Source organism: Pelobates fuscus, chromosome 4 (assembly GCF_036172605.1).
Source record: "Pelobates fuscus isolate aPelFus1 chromosome 4, aPelFus1.pri, whole genome shotgun sequence".
NCBI lineage: Eukaryota > Metazoa > Chordata > Amphibia > Anura > Pelobatidae > Pelobates > Pelobates fuscus.
This window is the reverse complement of record NC_086320.1, coordinates 68,004,050-68,021,149: the sequence shown is the minus strand read 5'-3', so window position 1 is coordinate 68,021,149 and position 17,100 is coordinate 68,004,050. Positions and strand designations below refer to the sequence as shown.

The following is a 17,100-nucleotide window of genomic DNA, read 5'->3' as shown; positions in this document are numbered from 1 at the left end:
CATCATGCCAACAGAGGAACATACCACCCCATCATTGAATCTTTATCCCCAGGTCAGACAAATAATCAAATCCCCACATTTATTCTTCCACCTATACTTATTGTAACAATTTTCTGGTCTCTAACTACAGGAAACCTGGATACTGTTTGTAATTGAAGAGAACAAATGGCCTGTAATGTTTGATGTCTAAGTGTCCCGAGTAACAAAGAGAGGACTACATGGAAGCTAGGGATTGGCTCTTCCTCTTATCATAGAGTAGTCTAGGTGTTCACTTGGGCTTGCCTCCTTCTTCTAATCCTGCTTCTGAAGTAGAGGGTTGGGGAAAGGATAAATAATGCCCTGATAAACTTTCCAAACACCATAGTAAACCATCATCTGAACATCCATTTCAGTCCTGCCTGTCTCTCCTTAACATTGAGGCAGGAAGAAGAGAGTAGAAGCTGTGACTTTCTATCGTATTACATCACAAACTAGCGATACTAAATATTTAAAATATCAATTATTCAATTATTAACCATGCCTATACTATAAATTAATGTAGAAACATTATTTATGAGTTATTATAAGTTATGCTCACCATCCTGTCATAAGCACCCAATCAACCACAAAAACCTTAAAACACGTGCCCAACATTCACAGTCTGACCTACTTAATGTTTCTTTTGTAATCAGGCTGCTGCAAAATGTCCATACATCATAAAATCGTGTAGCATTTGCATGGTCTATGTAGGGGATGTATGATGTATTGATGCAGTGCTTACATACAATATCGTTAGTTGGTACCATCCCGTGCAATAGAAGGAAACAGGATATGCTAAGCTTTTATGTAGATTTTATAAACATGTACTGAGTTTGATAACCAATATGCCAAGTGTATAGCTCAACATAATAATTACTTCTCACTTTAATGCCTTGTTCTGATTTGTGAATTTAAGTGCTTTGTAAGGCTCATGGAATGTAACCTTTCTACAACCTGCTTCATGTGGGTGCAACATATGATAATGCTCTTCTGTATATGCAATCTGCTGGACTAATCCAAACTGTTTATTAAATGCTGGGCATTTTCAGCTTTCTAGCAAAGTTTCTTCTATATCCCAAAGTCAGATGATACGAATTAGATGGTTTGCAAGCGAGGATAGCGTTGCTGAATCTTTTTTGGGTTCTAAGGTCAAAAAATGTAAAGAAAAAAAGCTATAGTTCCAAGGTTCTCTCGAGAGCTAAGGCAAGGTCCACGCACATTGATAGAGGCAATCTGCTTTCAGAAAAGGACAAGACATTGAGAGACTTTCATTTGTAAGTACCTACTCACCCTTCACTAACTGTATTAAAACCTTAATACACTGAACAAAATTATAAACGCAACATTTTTGTTTTTGCCCCCATTTTTCATGAGCTGAACTCAAAGATCTAAGACTTTTTCTATGCACACAAAAGGCCTATTTCTATCAAATATTGTTCAAATATTGTTCACAAATCTGTCTAAATCTGTGCTAGTGAGCACTTTTCCTTTGCCGAGATAATCCATCCACCTCAGGTGTGGCATATCAAGATGCTGATTAGACAGCATGATTATTGCAAAGTGTGCCTTAGGATGGCCACAATAAAAGACCACTCTAAAATGTGCAGTTTTATCACATAGCACAATGATGTAGATGTCGCAAGTTTTGAGGGAGTGGCATGCTGACTGTAGGAATGTCCACCAGAGCTGTTGCCCATGAATTGAATGTTAATTTCTCTACCATAAGCCGTCTCCAAAGGCGTTTTAGAGAATTTGTCAGTACACCCAACCGGCCTCACAACCGCAGACCACGTGTAACCACACCGGCCCAGGACCTCCACATCCAGCATCTTCATCTCCAAGATCGTCTGAGACCAGCCACCCGGACAGCTGCTGCAACAATCGGTTTGCATAACCAAAGAATTTCTGCACTAACTTCAGAAACCGTCTCAGGGAAGCTCATCTGCATGTTCGTCGACTTCATTGGGGTCTCGACCTACTGCAGTTCGTCGTCGTAACTGACTTGAGTGGGCAAATGCTCACATTCGATGGTGTCTGGCACTTTGGAGAGGCGTTCTCTTCATGGATAAATTCCGGTTTTCACTATACAGGGCAGATGGCAGACAATGTGTATGGCGTCGCGTGGGTGAGTGGTTTGCTGATGTCAACGTTGTGGATGAAGTGGCCCATGGTGGAGGTAGGGTTATGGTATGGCCAGGCGTATGTTATCCCTGAGACACCTGTTGTGAGGTAAGCCAATTGCTCTAGTCTTTTTTTTCTGAGAGTGCACTGGGTGTATATATTGCTTTGTATATGTTTTGGGTTTCTTTTGTCCATTCCAGGTGCCCCCTCTTTATTTATTTTTGTACTTATTAACAAGACAGATGATTCTTTCATTCTATTTCATCCCTGAAATAGGCAGAATGTATTGTTTAGTTAATCTGTCTAACATATCTGTACTGAATGCACTGTTGAATTGCTTTGAATTTCTTGAAATATGCCCACCCATTATTGCCTGTAAGCAATGTTTATGTAGTTGAACTGTGTATAACCCCTAGCCCCATCACAAAGTCCACTTTTAAGAAGTGGGGTGTTCTGGGTTACGTATGAACCAGTATACTTGTTTCCTTATATATCTCCCTGATTTGCTTTACTTTAATATTGTTATGCTCCTTCTGTGTAGGGGGTTCCTTTAATGTCTTCTGGTATCACCATAGAAATGTCCCTAAAAGGCTGAGTACACTTTTCATAGAGTAAGTTTGTTATTATAGTTTGATGTATGGTGTCCATATCCACCCGTTGGCTAATCACTGTACCATACCCCTGCCAACCCTCCATCCCAAATTCATATGTAATTAATAGATTATCAACAACCAACATAGTTGACTAAATTAATCCCCTTGACCCAGGGTTGTGAAATCAATCACTATTTTTCAGTATCAGGAAGAATTTTTGCCTGTGAATCTAGATGTATTTGCTTTCCTGTGGATCATTGGGATTAGGCATAAAATATAAAAATAAATTTAAAATTACAAATTAAATCAAAGTAAATACAGAAAAACAAATCAACCGAATCAAATATCCTATCAATTTTATAGTTGAAAAAAGGCCTACATTACAGCTTAGGTTCCTTAAATTTAGTGATTACTGTCTAATGTCCATAGCCACTCCTTGGCCTGTCAACACATGAAATTCAAAAAGTGATTACCCACCATGACAGATGCCATTATAATGATACAATCAATGTTATTCACTACACCTGTCAGTGTTTTTAAAGGATCACTATAGTGTCAGGAAAAAAAGCAGTTTTCCTGACACTATAGTGCCCTGAGGGTGCCCCCACCCTCAGGGTCCCTCTCCCGTGGCGCTGAAGGGGTTAAAACCCCTTCAGCCACTTACCTTAATCCAGTGCCGGGCTGGTGACCTCTTCTCCCCCGCCGATGTCAGCTCCCCTGTCCGATGTCAGCGGAGCCAAATGCGCATGCGCGGCAAGTGCCGTGCGCGCATTCAAAGTGTCCGTAGGAAAGCATTTCTCAATGCTTTCCTATGGACGCTCTGTGCGATGGAGGCATAATATGCCTCCAGCATCGCAGATGCGCCTCTAGTGGCTGTCCGGAAGACAGCCACTAGAGGCTGGCTTAACCCCAAATGTAAACATAGCAGTTTCTCTGAAACTGCTATGTTTGCATCTGAAGGGTGAAAACCTGAGGGACCTGGCACCCAGACCACTTCATTGAGCTGAAGTGGTCTGGGTGACTATAGTGTCCCTTTAATATTGTAGCTTTTCAGTTTATATTAAGGCAAAACAAAAAAATTGGAAAACAGATTAAGCCACTATTTTAAAGGCTGAATAAATATAACTCCCATCTCTCCTTCTCCACTGTAGCTATACAAATAGAAATTCAGTCAATATACCACCCAAACAAAAAGGTGGTTGAAAGAAAAAAAAACACTCCATGGAATTTGTCAAAAGAGTGCAAATAGTAGAAAAATTTAATGTTCAATAAAACAAAATACGTGGCACACAAACATGTAGAGTTTAAACTGAACTATACAAAAACACATTCAGCTGCCTGATGCATTTCGTGCTTAACATGGCATCTATAGTTTGTACAGAGTAACTCAATATTTTGTACCAGTGGCGTACACACAACCCATGGGGCCCCAGTGCGAAAACTGATCCGTGGGCCCCCCCCGCGCGGTTACTCTGCGCGGGCTGGGGCCGCAACACATGGTGGCCGGCACCTGGTCGCAGGGGTCACAGGGCTGCGACACCTGCAACCGCGGTATTTACGCCAGTGCATGCAGATACACATACACTTAAAGGATCACTGTTACAAAATCATTATTTTACATTGTGTGCCTTTAAGTGCTATTTTTACCTTTCAGCCCTATTTGCAGCCGTTCGTATGGTTCAGCACGAATCCTTTGTGTAACGTATAGGTGGCCGCCATTTCGGGACTTTGCATGTGTTCGCGGCCATCTTACGTGTGAACAGCGGTGTTTGCCAGCAATCGTCTGGAACTAAAAACGGAGATGCAAACAGGCAAACACCGCTGAGACCTCCAGGATAACGTAACTTCGTGATGGACCTACCGAATGGCCCACCGTTCGGTAGGATGATTACCCTTTACATGGGGAGTATAGCGAACCCCGCGATAACTATGGATGGCAAAAGTTTTGTGGAGTTTTAACGTACGAACAGAGACCGACCGCAAGGCCAAAATTTGTGGAACTATTTTCGGCTAGAAAGTCTGTGCGGTCGGTCAAAACTTTGGAAACCCATAGCTCCCGAACCATTCATCCGAACTAGCTTGTTTTCGGATATGTTGCTCCCCAGAACAAGGGCTATCCAGCGGTGCAGGATTTAAAGGTGTACCCCCTGGTTTTGGGGTACATCCAGAACTTGGCTAAAAATATGTACAGCATAATTGGTTTAACTGTTTATCTGAGGGGAGGGGATGTGTGGGTTGCACCATATGTGTGATTGGTGATTTTATGCCTCCTCCTGGGTGTGTTCTGTTTGCATGTAACCACAATAAAAAAGCAGGCTGGGCATCCCAGTCCTCAGTTCTTGTTTGACCTTCAAATCGCAGCCTTGACTCGTTTTGTGGGCAGAAGGGTATCCTAGCTGTACTATAGTTAGAGGGATTATTCTACATTTTCAGGACTGTATGGAATATTAAGGAAAGCAGCTTCTCCCCCTCTTCAGCAATAGGAATCCAGACTACTAAGCGGTCCAGCTCTCAGCTAGACTGAGGGTAACCGTAACATTCACTACAGGCACCCAGATCACATCAGCTCAATGAAGTGGTCTGGGTGCCAGGTCCCTCTAGTTTTAAACCTGCAGCTGAAAACATAGCAGTTTCAGAGAAACTGCTATGTTTCACTGAGGGTTAATCCAGCCTCTAGTGGCTGTCTCATTGACAGCCGCTAGAGGAGCTTCCGCGATTCTCACTGTGAAAATCACAGTGAGAAGACGCTGAACGTCCATAGGAAAGCATTGAGTAATGGTTTGAGTAATGGTTTGAATGTGCGCGCGGCTCTTGCCACGCATGCGCATATGGAGCTGAGAGGCGGATCAGGGCGGAGAGATCCCCAGCGCCAACTTACAATGCACTGTTCCAAATTATTACGCACAGTAAGTTTCAAAACACTTTATAGGTTGTAAAGAACTGAAAATTGGCATTTGTTGTGTTTGCAGCATATTTACTGAAATCAAAAGCTATTTCAATCAAACTTATAACAACATTTTAACAGGTCACGTTACATTTTAACATAGGACTTATTTGATAGCAGCTTCACAAGTCTTGCATCCATTGAACTTGTGAGATTTTGGACAGTTTCTGCTTGAATTTGTTTGCAAGATGTCAGAATAGCCTCCCAGAGCTGCTGTTTGGATGTAAACTGCCTCCCACCCTCACAGATCTTTTGCTTGAGGATGCTCCAAAGGTTCTCAATAGTATTGAGGTCAGGGGAGGATGGAGGCCACACCATGACTTTCTCTCCTTTTATCCCCATAGCAGCCATTGATGCAGAGGTATTCTTTGGAGCATGAGATGGTGCATTGTCAGGCATGAAGATGATTTTATTATGGAAAGCATAGTTCTTCTTTCTGTACCAGGGAGGAAAGTGGTCAGTCAGAAACTCCACATACTTTGCAGAGGTTATCTTTACACCTTCAGGGACCCTAAAGGGGCCGACCAGCTCTCTTCCCGAACCCGTCTGTGCTCTTAATCAGCCACAAATCTTTTAATAGTGCAATGATCACGCTTAAGTTTTTGTGAAATATCTAATGTTTTCATACCTCGTCCAAGGCATTGAATTTTTTCTGCTTAATAATGTAGAACACCCTCCTTTAGTAGTTTTTCCTTAAATTGGGCTCACCTGGCGATCTAATTATCACAGGTGTCCGAGATTGTTTTCAGAGATCAAAAGAACCTTGAGACACAAAATATTTAATTGAAAAACAAAATATTTAATTTTTGTGACACTTAAATATAACTTGCATAATAATTTGGAACAGGGTGTAGTGTTCCTTTAATGCAAACGTACTTTATTCCATGTGAATCAGATACTAAAAGATTTTCGGCAATAATAATAATCAGACAATATATTATAAAATATAGTGTCATACATTTGATTCATATTTATTTACTAAATCAGTTTTTGTTAGACACGAGTAATGAACTGTTTCCACTGCCAAGGAAACAAAATAGCAGAAATCCTGTGTTTGTATAAAATGCAGGTGCTGAATTGCTCTGTGCTGTACTAATCATAATTGTGCTACTTCAGTTCCAGGATATTAATTGACTGTTTCTCGAAAACTCAGATAAAATCAAACTCCCTATAAACCACAATGACATTAAATCTTTCTGGAAAGCACAGAACAAATAGATTCATGTTAAACACTGTACACCATCATTAGAAGCATGTTCATCTGTATATCAAGTAGATCTGCATGGATGTAATATTGTCACTTGGTCTAAAAATTGCAGGATAGAGTGCCATATATTGATCTTCTGACTCCAACTGCCCATTTATAAGATGCATGTTATTTTTTCCTTAATCCCTTCATAATGGCTGTTGTACAGAGTATGGCTCTGCCAGTTACGTTCTTCTTAATGGTGGCTATACCCATTGTTGCAGCAATTTAAATAGCTGTTAGATTGCCGTTAGCTGGAGGAGTGTGGGAGAGATTACTGGGCGCTGGTTTAGGTTGGCAAAAGGAGAAACGACACGGTGGCGGGAGAGATAACTGCGGGTGGAAGAGGGAGGGATGACTGAAGGGGTGCAAGAGAAAACAGAAAGGCTAGAGAGAGACAATGGGAATATGAGGGAACACTTAGTGGGATGTATAAAAATGAAAGTTATATAATTTCTATGATGCACAGTCAACTGATAGACTCGGTTGGGCATCATGAGAATTGCATTTTACAAATGTATGGAGGTGTAATGATTTAAATACTGCAATACTCAGTTAGTCCTTAAGGCTGGGTGGTTATCATGGGAGTTGCACTTCACATCTGCACTTTACATTAATCATGGAGGCTGATTTTGCCCTTATATTGCACACACAGATAGAGGAACACTGATAAACACACATTGACATTGCACACACATAGAAATATCAACATTCACACTTGTTGAAATTGCACACACAATCAGTAATGTTCACAAATACTGATATTGTACACACATATAGCTTGGTTGCTTCATCTAAGTGTTGCTTCTAAGTGTGTGTGGTTGGAGATATTCTGGAGAGTTTTACAGAAGCTTCAACTGTCTAAGATTTGTGCTAAGAGTTTTTTTTTACTGTTACAGGTAAGATTCATCTGTAGGAAAAGGTTACTGATTGCACAAGGTTTGATTTCCTGTTGGTAATTATAAGGCATTTGATTTGATTAGTTAGCTACTTGCTATTGATTGCTGTTTAATTAGCTATTGTTTGCAAATAAGCAGAGGCCTACCCAGGTGTTAAACATTCCTAGTGGGTGGTGATTTTAGGAGTTATATAAGGGTTGTTGTCATTAGCTTGGCTAATATAGCTTGGTTGCTTCATCTAAGTGTTGCTTCTAAGTGTGTGTGGTTGGAGATATTCTGGAGAGTGTTGCTTCTAAGTGTGTGTGGTTGGAGATATTCTGTAGAGTGTTGCTTCTAAGTGTGTGTGGTTGGAGATATTCTGGAGAGTGTTGCTTCTAAGTGTGTGTGGTTGGAGATATTCTGTAGAGTGTTGCTTCTAAGTGTGTGTGGTTGGAGATATTCTGGAGAGTGTTGCTTCTAAGTGTGTGTGGTTGGAGATATTCTGGAGAGTGTTGCTTCTAAGTGTGTGTGGTTGGAGATATTCTGGAGATAAACTGGAGGTAATCTGAGGTATTCAGGAGGATAAATAAAAAGTTAAGATTTGTTTGATTTCAATTATTCACCTCATTGGAATGGCAGACTTAGTTCAGTGTAATAGTTGCTATGCATTTGTTTCACGTTCCACTTTTTGGAGGTTTGGTTGTTGTCTAATCTGTAGACAGTTCTCTATCTTGCGGCAGGAGATTGTATTTTTGAAGTCTGAGATTTGTACATTATCTGGTAAACAAACTCAGGCTGGAACTGCTGCAAAGCCACTGCCGCAGAGACGTAATAGGAATGGCAAATGGATCACTGTAGGATCTGGTAGACTTAGAGTTGTGTATAAAAGGCATATTGCACAGTCTGTTGCTCTACATAATTCATTTTCTGCACTTTCAGAGTGTAATGGTGTTGTGGAGAGAGGCACTGAGGCTAGTGATGTTGTGGAGACAGGCACTGAGGCTAGTGGTGTTGTGGAGAGAGTCACTGAGGCTAGTGGTGTTGTGGAGAGAGGAACTGAGGCTAGTGGTGTTGTGGAGAGAGGAACTGAGGCTAGTGGTGTTGTGGAGAGAGGCACTGAGGCTAGTGGTGTTGTGGAGAGAGGAACCGAGGCTAGTGGTGTTGTGGAGAGAGGCACTGAGGCTAGTGGTGTTGTGGAGAGAGGAACCGAGGCTAGTGGTGTTGTGGAGAGAGGAACCGAGGCTAGTGGTGTTGTGGAGAGAGGAACTGAGGCTAGTGGTGTTGTGGAGAGAGGCTTGGAGACTATGGTGAGGCCTAATAGAAAGCAGTTGTTGTTGGGGGATTCCATCATAAGAGGTGTGGAGATGGACAATGGTGGTCTTGTGAGGTGTCTTCCCAGAGCTACTGCTCACAGAGACAAGAGACGTATCTGTAATATTGTTAAAGGACCACTCTAGTGCCAGGAAAACACACTCGTTTTCCTGGCACTAGAGTCCCCTGAGGGTGCCCCCACCTTCAGGGACCCCCTCCCGCCCGGCTCTGGAAAGGGGAAAAGGGTTAAAACTTACCTTTTTCCAGTGCTGGGCGGGGAGATCTCCTCCTCCTCTCCGCCTCCGTTCTGCCCCGTCGGCTGAATGCGCACGCGCGGCAAGAGCTGCGCGCGCATTCAGCCGGTCGCATAGGAAAGCATTTACAATGCTTTCCTATGGACGCTTGCGTGCTCTCACTGTGATTTTCACAGTGAGAATCACGCAAGCGCCTCTAGCGGCTGTCAGTGAGACAGCCACTAGAGGATTAGGGGGAAGGCTTAACCCATTAATAAACATAGCAGTTTCTCTGAAACTGCTATGTTTATAAAAAAATGGGTTAACCCTAGCTGGACCTGGCACCCAGACCACTTCATTAAGCTGAAGTGGTCTGGGTGCCTAGAGTGGTCCTTTAAGCGAGCAAAGCAGGAAGGGGAATTGGATGTACTTGTCCATCTAGGGACAAATGACTTGGCTTGCAATGAGGTTTCAGAGGTTAAGGAAGTTTTTAGTGTTTTTGCCAATGATATACGGCAGGTTGCTTCCAAGCTGTCATTCTCTGAAGTTCTGCCTGTGCATAACACTCAGAACGACAGGCAGATTCGTATTAGGGACTTTAACTTGTGGCTTGGTGAATGGTGTCAGGAGCAAGGATTTGGCTTTATTTCTCATGGTAGCTCTGTTTGGAATGGAAATAAACTGTACAAAAAAGATGGTTTGCATCTTTCTCAAAAGGGAACAAATGTTCTCAGTGAGCAATTTAGAGGTTTTGCTAGGATGTATTTAAAATAGGAAGGGGGCAAAAGGGTGATAAAACATCAATCCAGGGGGGCGGAGCCTGACCAGCACCTAAGCAGGACGTGCATTGCAGGAGCTCCTGCGGCACGGCCGATAAACTCGACGAAAAACCGGGTAGGAGAGCCGGAAAGCTCTCTGGAAGGAGCCCGGCAGACTGGGGAAACCGGCACCTACCTGGGGATACCAAAACGGACACCCGGAGTACCCGGGAACCGCTACTGCAGGTTGGGGCCTACCGGAGTGGGCGAAGCGGGAGGACGGCCGCTTTCTGCTTGCTACTCCAAGCGGCACGCAACCAATACTCACCTCTCTCCCCCCCCCCCTGGACCGGTGGGGGATATCCCGGTCCCCGCCACACTGACCAAGCTAAACCTCCTACCTCTCAGTTGATCCGGCCCCCACAAGCTAAACGGGGGTGGCAGTCCTCAAGATGGCGGTCCAACCTGACTCACCAACATCCGACCAGCAGCTGCAACAGTCTGATGTGCCAGACCCCAATGACAAAACAAGAGACACCCTTGAGGACATTTTTGATCGTTTTTGGGCTCAACTGCAGGCTCGCATGCGGCCAGCTATGGCTACTCCTGACCCACCCACAGGGGAACAGGTTCGCAGCAAGAGGGGGCCTGGGAAACCTCTCATGGGCGCAACTACGTCCCACACATCGAAAACCCGAGCGAGACGCTCACCCGAGCTGAGAGCACTATGGGCCCGGACCCACAAGTACCAGCCACGCACACTGGGGGCCGCCAGACACCCACGACGCCGACGCATACCCGATCCATGCAAGGCCCACCGCACCACCCCGACGGGGACGACCCTGGACCTCAAAGGTACCCAGGCTAGTGGCATGAAGGTACAAGCTCTCCTACAGCACCAGGGCAGGAGGTACATTTTGACTCCACAACACGGCACTGAACCCCCGACGACAGGCACACCGACAGAGAAGAAGGCACCGAAACTGACCACAAACGGACCCCCTGCGACCACTCAGCCTCACTGGCACCTAAGTGTGCTCAAGGCCCTGAAGTGGACGATCTGCACGTACTGTGAACAAGTCTCCACCAGAGCACAGAGCCATGGAGACAACCTGGGAGAACCACTTTGCCCTGCAAATAGGTCTGGACTTTGCCTGATGGCAACGGGCATAGGTTGAGAGGGAGAGATACAGGGGGACACAAGATACGCCAGTGCAAAAGCATGTTGTTCCCTCTCATACACGGCACTGCAATCTAGCTAATACATGTGATTTAACCTATTGTTTATGCCTGTACTTACAGGTCCCCTATACCACCTGACCCCCCCAGCGTTTAATGCCCAGCTACTGAGTCACCAGGTGGCTTCCTTCCCCCTAGGCGATGCCTGTAACCATGTCTAACCAGACTGTATTGTATTGTATTGTCTTAGCAAATAATATGAGGGTCAGTGTGGCTCCTAAATGGTTGGTCAACTAATGCGACGTGCCATGCCCAGCTGTGTTGCCTTTCATGGCCCTAGATGTACCACCTAATCCTGTGTTGTGGGCTTGCCCCCACTACCGGGCTTCACATGACTCTCACGCATACGGGACATCTTAACTAACCTGACCAGTGGACAAGCTTTTACAGCTGCGCACGCCATGCCCCACACCACACTATTGTCCACTCCTCTTAAATTCCAGGACGTGCACGGTTTAAGTCCCTAACGTTAGGAAGCAGCAGACGCTCCTCACTCAATCTCACGCAAAAGCTAAATCTAGCCTGTATAACCCAGCCTGAATATCAATCTATAGTAAACATATATGCCTATCTAGCCTGACAACACACTGTTCCTCAAAACACAAAAAGCCTGCGTATTAATTGAATGATTTAATAGCCTGATTTAATAGCCTGATTTAATAGCCTGATTTAATAGCCTGATTTAATAGCCTGATTTCATAGCCTGATTTCATAGCTTGATTGCATATTTTTGATCTAATAGCCTGATTTAATAGCCTGTTTTAATAACTTGATTTAAAAGCCTGATTTCAACGCCTGTATTACAATCCTGTTTTCTATGACTGATTTATGAACCTGTTTTTTCAACCTGATTTATTTAAAAAACGAAGCATCGCTATCCCGAAAATGTAATAGTTTAAAGCTGACAATGTTTAAACCCTCTACTGTAATCAAACTATGCGTTTCCCTCCTTCTCTTCTGTATCCCATCAAAAATGCTTCAATAAAAGAAAGATTGACAAAAAAAAAAAAAAACATCAATCCAATTGTCCCCCAAAACAAGGAGAGAAGGTGTCTGTAGAAACATAGAATGTGATGGCAGATAAGAACCATTCGGCCCATCTAGTCTACCCAATTTTCTAAATACTTTCATTAGTCTCTGGCCTTATCTTATAGTTAGGATAGCCGTATGCCTATCCCACACATGCTTAAACTCCTTTACTGTGTTAACCTCTACCAGTTCAGCTGGAAGGCTATTCCATGCATACACTACTCTCTCAGTAAAGTAAAACTTCCTGATATTATTTTTAAACCTTTGTCCCTCTAATTTAAGGCTATGTCCTCTTGTTGTGGTAGTTTTTCTTCTTTTAAATATAGTCTCTTCCTTTACTGTGTTGATTCCCTTTATGTATTTAAATGTTTCTATCATATCCCCCCTGTCTCGTCTTTCCTCCAAGCTATACATGTTAAGATCCTTTAACCTTTCCTGGTAAGGTTTATCCTGCAATCCATGAACCAGTTTAGTAGCCCTTCTCTGAACTCTCTCTAAGGTATCAATATCCTTATTACATTGTCTGCCTACCTTTAAGTCATCAGAAATAATCACCCCTAAAACCCTTTCCTCAAATGTTGAATTTAGGACTCTATCAAATATTCTGTACTCTGCCCTTGGGTTTTTACGTCCAAGATGCATTATCTTGCACTTATCCACATTAAATGTCAGTTGCCACAACTCTGACCATTTTTCTAGTTTACCTAAATCATTAGCCATTTGGTTTATCCCTCCTGGAACATCAACCCTGTTGCATATCTTAGTATCATCAGCAAAAGACATACCTTACCATCAAGACCTTCTGCAATATCACTAATAAAAAATATTAAAGAGAATGGGTCCAAGTACAGATCCCTGAGGTACCCCACTGGTGACAAGCCCAAGCTTTGAATATACTCCATTGACTACAACCCTCTGTTGCCTGTCACTCAGCCACTGCCTCACCCATTCAACAATATTGGAATCCAAACTTGACCCCTTAAGGACCAAACTTCTGGAATAAAAGGGAATCATGACATGTCACACATGTCATGTGTCCTTAAGGGGTTTAAATATTGCAGTTTATTGATAAGCCTTCTATGTGCAACAGTGTCAAAAGCCTTACTGAAATCTAGGTAAGCAATGTCTACTGCACCACCCTGATCTATAATTTTAGTTACCCAATCAAAAAAATCAATAAGATTAGTTTGGCATGATCTCCCTGAAGTAAACCCATGTTGTCTTTGATCTTGAAATCCATGTGTTTTTAGATGTTCAACAATCCTGTCCTTTAACATGGTTTCCATCACTTTCCCCACTACTGAAGTAAGGCTTACTGGCCTATAGTTGCCCGACTCCTCCCTATTACCTTTCTTGTAAATGGGCACAACATTCGCCAACTTCCAATATTCTGGGACTACTCCTGTTATCAATGATTGGTTAAATAAATCTGTTAATGGTTTTGCTAGTACACCACTAAGCTCTTTTAATAGCTTTGGGTGTATTCCATCAGGTCCCATTGACTTATTTGTGAAAAAAAGTATAGTATACACACTAACCACAGATAATAAATCTGCTAAATTGAAAGGGTCCCAGGTGTACCTCACTAACACCCAAAGTAGTAAAATGTGAAAAAAAGAGATGGAAACCACATTCAATAAGCATACAATAAAAATACAACCTGGAAAATATAACCTGAATAGGTCTATTCTCTATAGGAATAAGATAAAGTCTAAAATGACAAAAAATAAATACAAATCATAGCGTAACACAATAAGAGATTAATAGTGAAAATTGTGATGTAAGTAACAAACTCACAAACAGCGATGAAAAGCAGGCCTCTCACCCCCTTGGGGTATATGTAATATATATCTTGATAATAGATTCAAGTATATGGATGTCTTCAGAGAAATGGATAAAAAGAGCCATACATGGTGAAGTATATAGTAAAAGTACAAAAACACATTTATTGATTGCACTTACAAACAGAGAAGAATCATAGGCATATCTCCACTGCAAGTGGAACTGGATAGCAGCGTGGTGGATGGGAGCCAAATGCCAGCAAACAGGTAAACAAATAAAATATTAAAATATTAAAATATAACAACGAAAGTCCGATATCCTTTTCGTTGTTATATTTTAATAACAACTTTCGTTGTTATATTTTAATATTTTATTTGTTTACCTGTTTGCTGGCATTTGGCTCCCATCCACCACGCTGCTATCCAGTTCCACTTGCAGTGGAGATATGCCTATGATTCTTCTCTGTTTGTAAGTGCAATCAATAAATGTGTTTTTGTACTTTTACTATATGCTTCACCATGTATGGCTCTTTTTATCCATTTCTCTGAAGACATCCATATACTTGAATCTACTATCAAGCTATATATTACATATACCCCAAGGGGGTGAGAGGCCTGCTTTTCATTGCTGTTTGTGAGTTTGTTACTTACATCACAATTTTCACTATTAATCTCTTATTGTGTTACGCTATGATTTGTATTTATTTTTTGTCATTTTAGACTTTATCTTATTCCTATAGAGAATAGACCTATTCAGGTTATATTTTCCAGGTTGTATTTTTATTGTATGCTTATTGAATGTGGTTTCCATCTCTTTTTTTCCCATTGACTTATTTGTCTTTACTTTTGACAGTTGAAATAGAACCTCTTCCTCTGTAAACTCACGTGTAATAAATAACTCATTTATCCTTTTTCTTAACTGAGGTCCCTCTCCTTCATTTTCGTCTGTAAATACCGAACAAAAATATTCATTGAGGCAGTCAGCTAGACTTTTATCCTCTTCTACATACCTTCCTTCTTTTGTTTTTAATCTAACTAATCCTTGTTTTATTTTTCTTTTCTCATTTATGTATCTAAAAAAAGTTTTGTCCCCCTTTTTTACTGACTGGGCTATTTTCTCTTCTGTGTGTGATTTAGAAGCTCTTATAACTTGCTTAGCCTCTTTCTGCCTAATCTTATAGATCATTCTGTCTTCCTCACTCTGTTTTTTTTTAATAATTACTAAATGCTAACTTTTTGTTTTTTACTATTTTGGCCACATCTGTGGAGTACCACAGTGGTTTCTTGAATTTTTTGCTTTTACTGACAAGCCTAATGCAATTTTCTGTTGCCTTCAGTAGTGCAACTTTTAAATAATCCTATTTCTCTCGGACGCCATTTAAATTGCTCCAGCCTGATAATGACTCCTTTACACATATTCTAATTTTAGAAAAGTCTGTTTTTCTAAAGTCTAAAACGTTTGTTTTTGTGTGGTGTGACTCAGTCACTGTTCTTATATTAAACCACACTGATTGATGAGCACTGAATCCTAAACTTTCGCCTACAGTAATATCAAATACCAAATCTCCATTTGTTAACACTAAATCTAGTATGGCCTCTTTACGAGTTGGCTCCTCAATGACTTGATTTAGAGACAATCCCAGTTGGGAGTTTAGAATATGTGTGCTCCTGGCACAAGCAGCTATTTTTGTTTTCCAATTCACATCAGGAAGATTAAAGTCACCCATGATGATAACTTCCCCCTTCATTGTCATTTTAGCTATTTCCTCAACTAGTAGATTATCTAACTCTTCAATTTGTCCTGGGGGCCTATAAATCACGCCTACACGAATTACTGTGTGATTACCAAATTCTAACGTAACCCAAACGGACTCTATGTTCACCTCACTAACTTTTATTAGGCTAGATTTTATGCTATCCTTCACATACAGGGCCACCCCTCCCCCTTTCCTGCCTTCCCTGTCTTTTCTATATAAAGAGTACCCTGGTATTGCTATGTCCCAGTCATTTTTCTCATTATACCATGTCTCAGTAACAGCGACTAAATCTACACTATCAGTTGCCATTATTGCCACAAGTTCATGGATCTTATTCCCTAAACTGCGAGCATTTGTAGACATGACTCTAAGCTTATCATTTTTTAACAAACTTGCTACAGGCACCTTCTGTCCTTGTTTTGGGGGACAATTGGATTGATGTTTTATCACCCTTTTGCCCCCCCCCCCCTCCTAGTTTAAATACATCCTAGCAAAACCTCTGAACTGCTCACTGAGAACATTTGTTCCCGTTTGAGAAAGATGCAAACCTTCTTTTTTGTACAGTTTATTTCCATTCCAAACAGAGCTACCATGAGAAATAAAGCCAAATCCTTGCTCCCGACACCATTCACCATGCCACAAGTTAAAGACCCTAAAACACATCCGCCTGTCATTCTGAGTGTTATGTACAGGCAGAACTTCAGAGAATGACAGTGTGGAAGCAACCTGCCTTATATCATTGGCAAAAACACTAAAAACTTCCTTAACCTCTGAAACCTCATTGCAAGCCAAGTCATTTGTCCCTAGATGGACAAGTACATCCAATTCCCCTTCCTGCTTTGCTTGCTTAACAATATTACAGATACGTCTCCTGTCTCTGTGGGCAGTAGCTCCGGGAAGACACCTCACAAGACCACCATTGTCCTTCTCCACACCTCTTATGATGGAATCCCCCAACAACAACTGCTTTCTATTAGGCCTCACCATAGTGTCCAAGCCTCTCTCCACAACATCACTAGCCTCAGTGCCTCTCTCCCCAACACCACTAGCTTCAGTGCCTCTCTCACAACACCACTACCCTCAGTGCCTATCTTCACCCAGATCCCCCGGTTCCAAGGATATATTTTTATGGGGTTATTGCATGTTTTGGGGTCACTGTGATATGTTTTATAATACTGTATTTTTCTACCTG

The 17,100-nt window shown here is 42.0% G+C and overlaps 1 protein-coding gene across 1 annotated transcript in view; it reads right to left on the bottom strand.

Annotated features, from left to right (window-relative positions):
• The window catches only part of CNGB3 (cyclic nucleotide gated channel subunit beta 3), a 201,378-nt gene that overhangs the window by 170,482 nt on the left and 13,796 nt on the right, over positions 1-17,100 (bottom strand). The window lies entirely within an intron of this gene.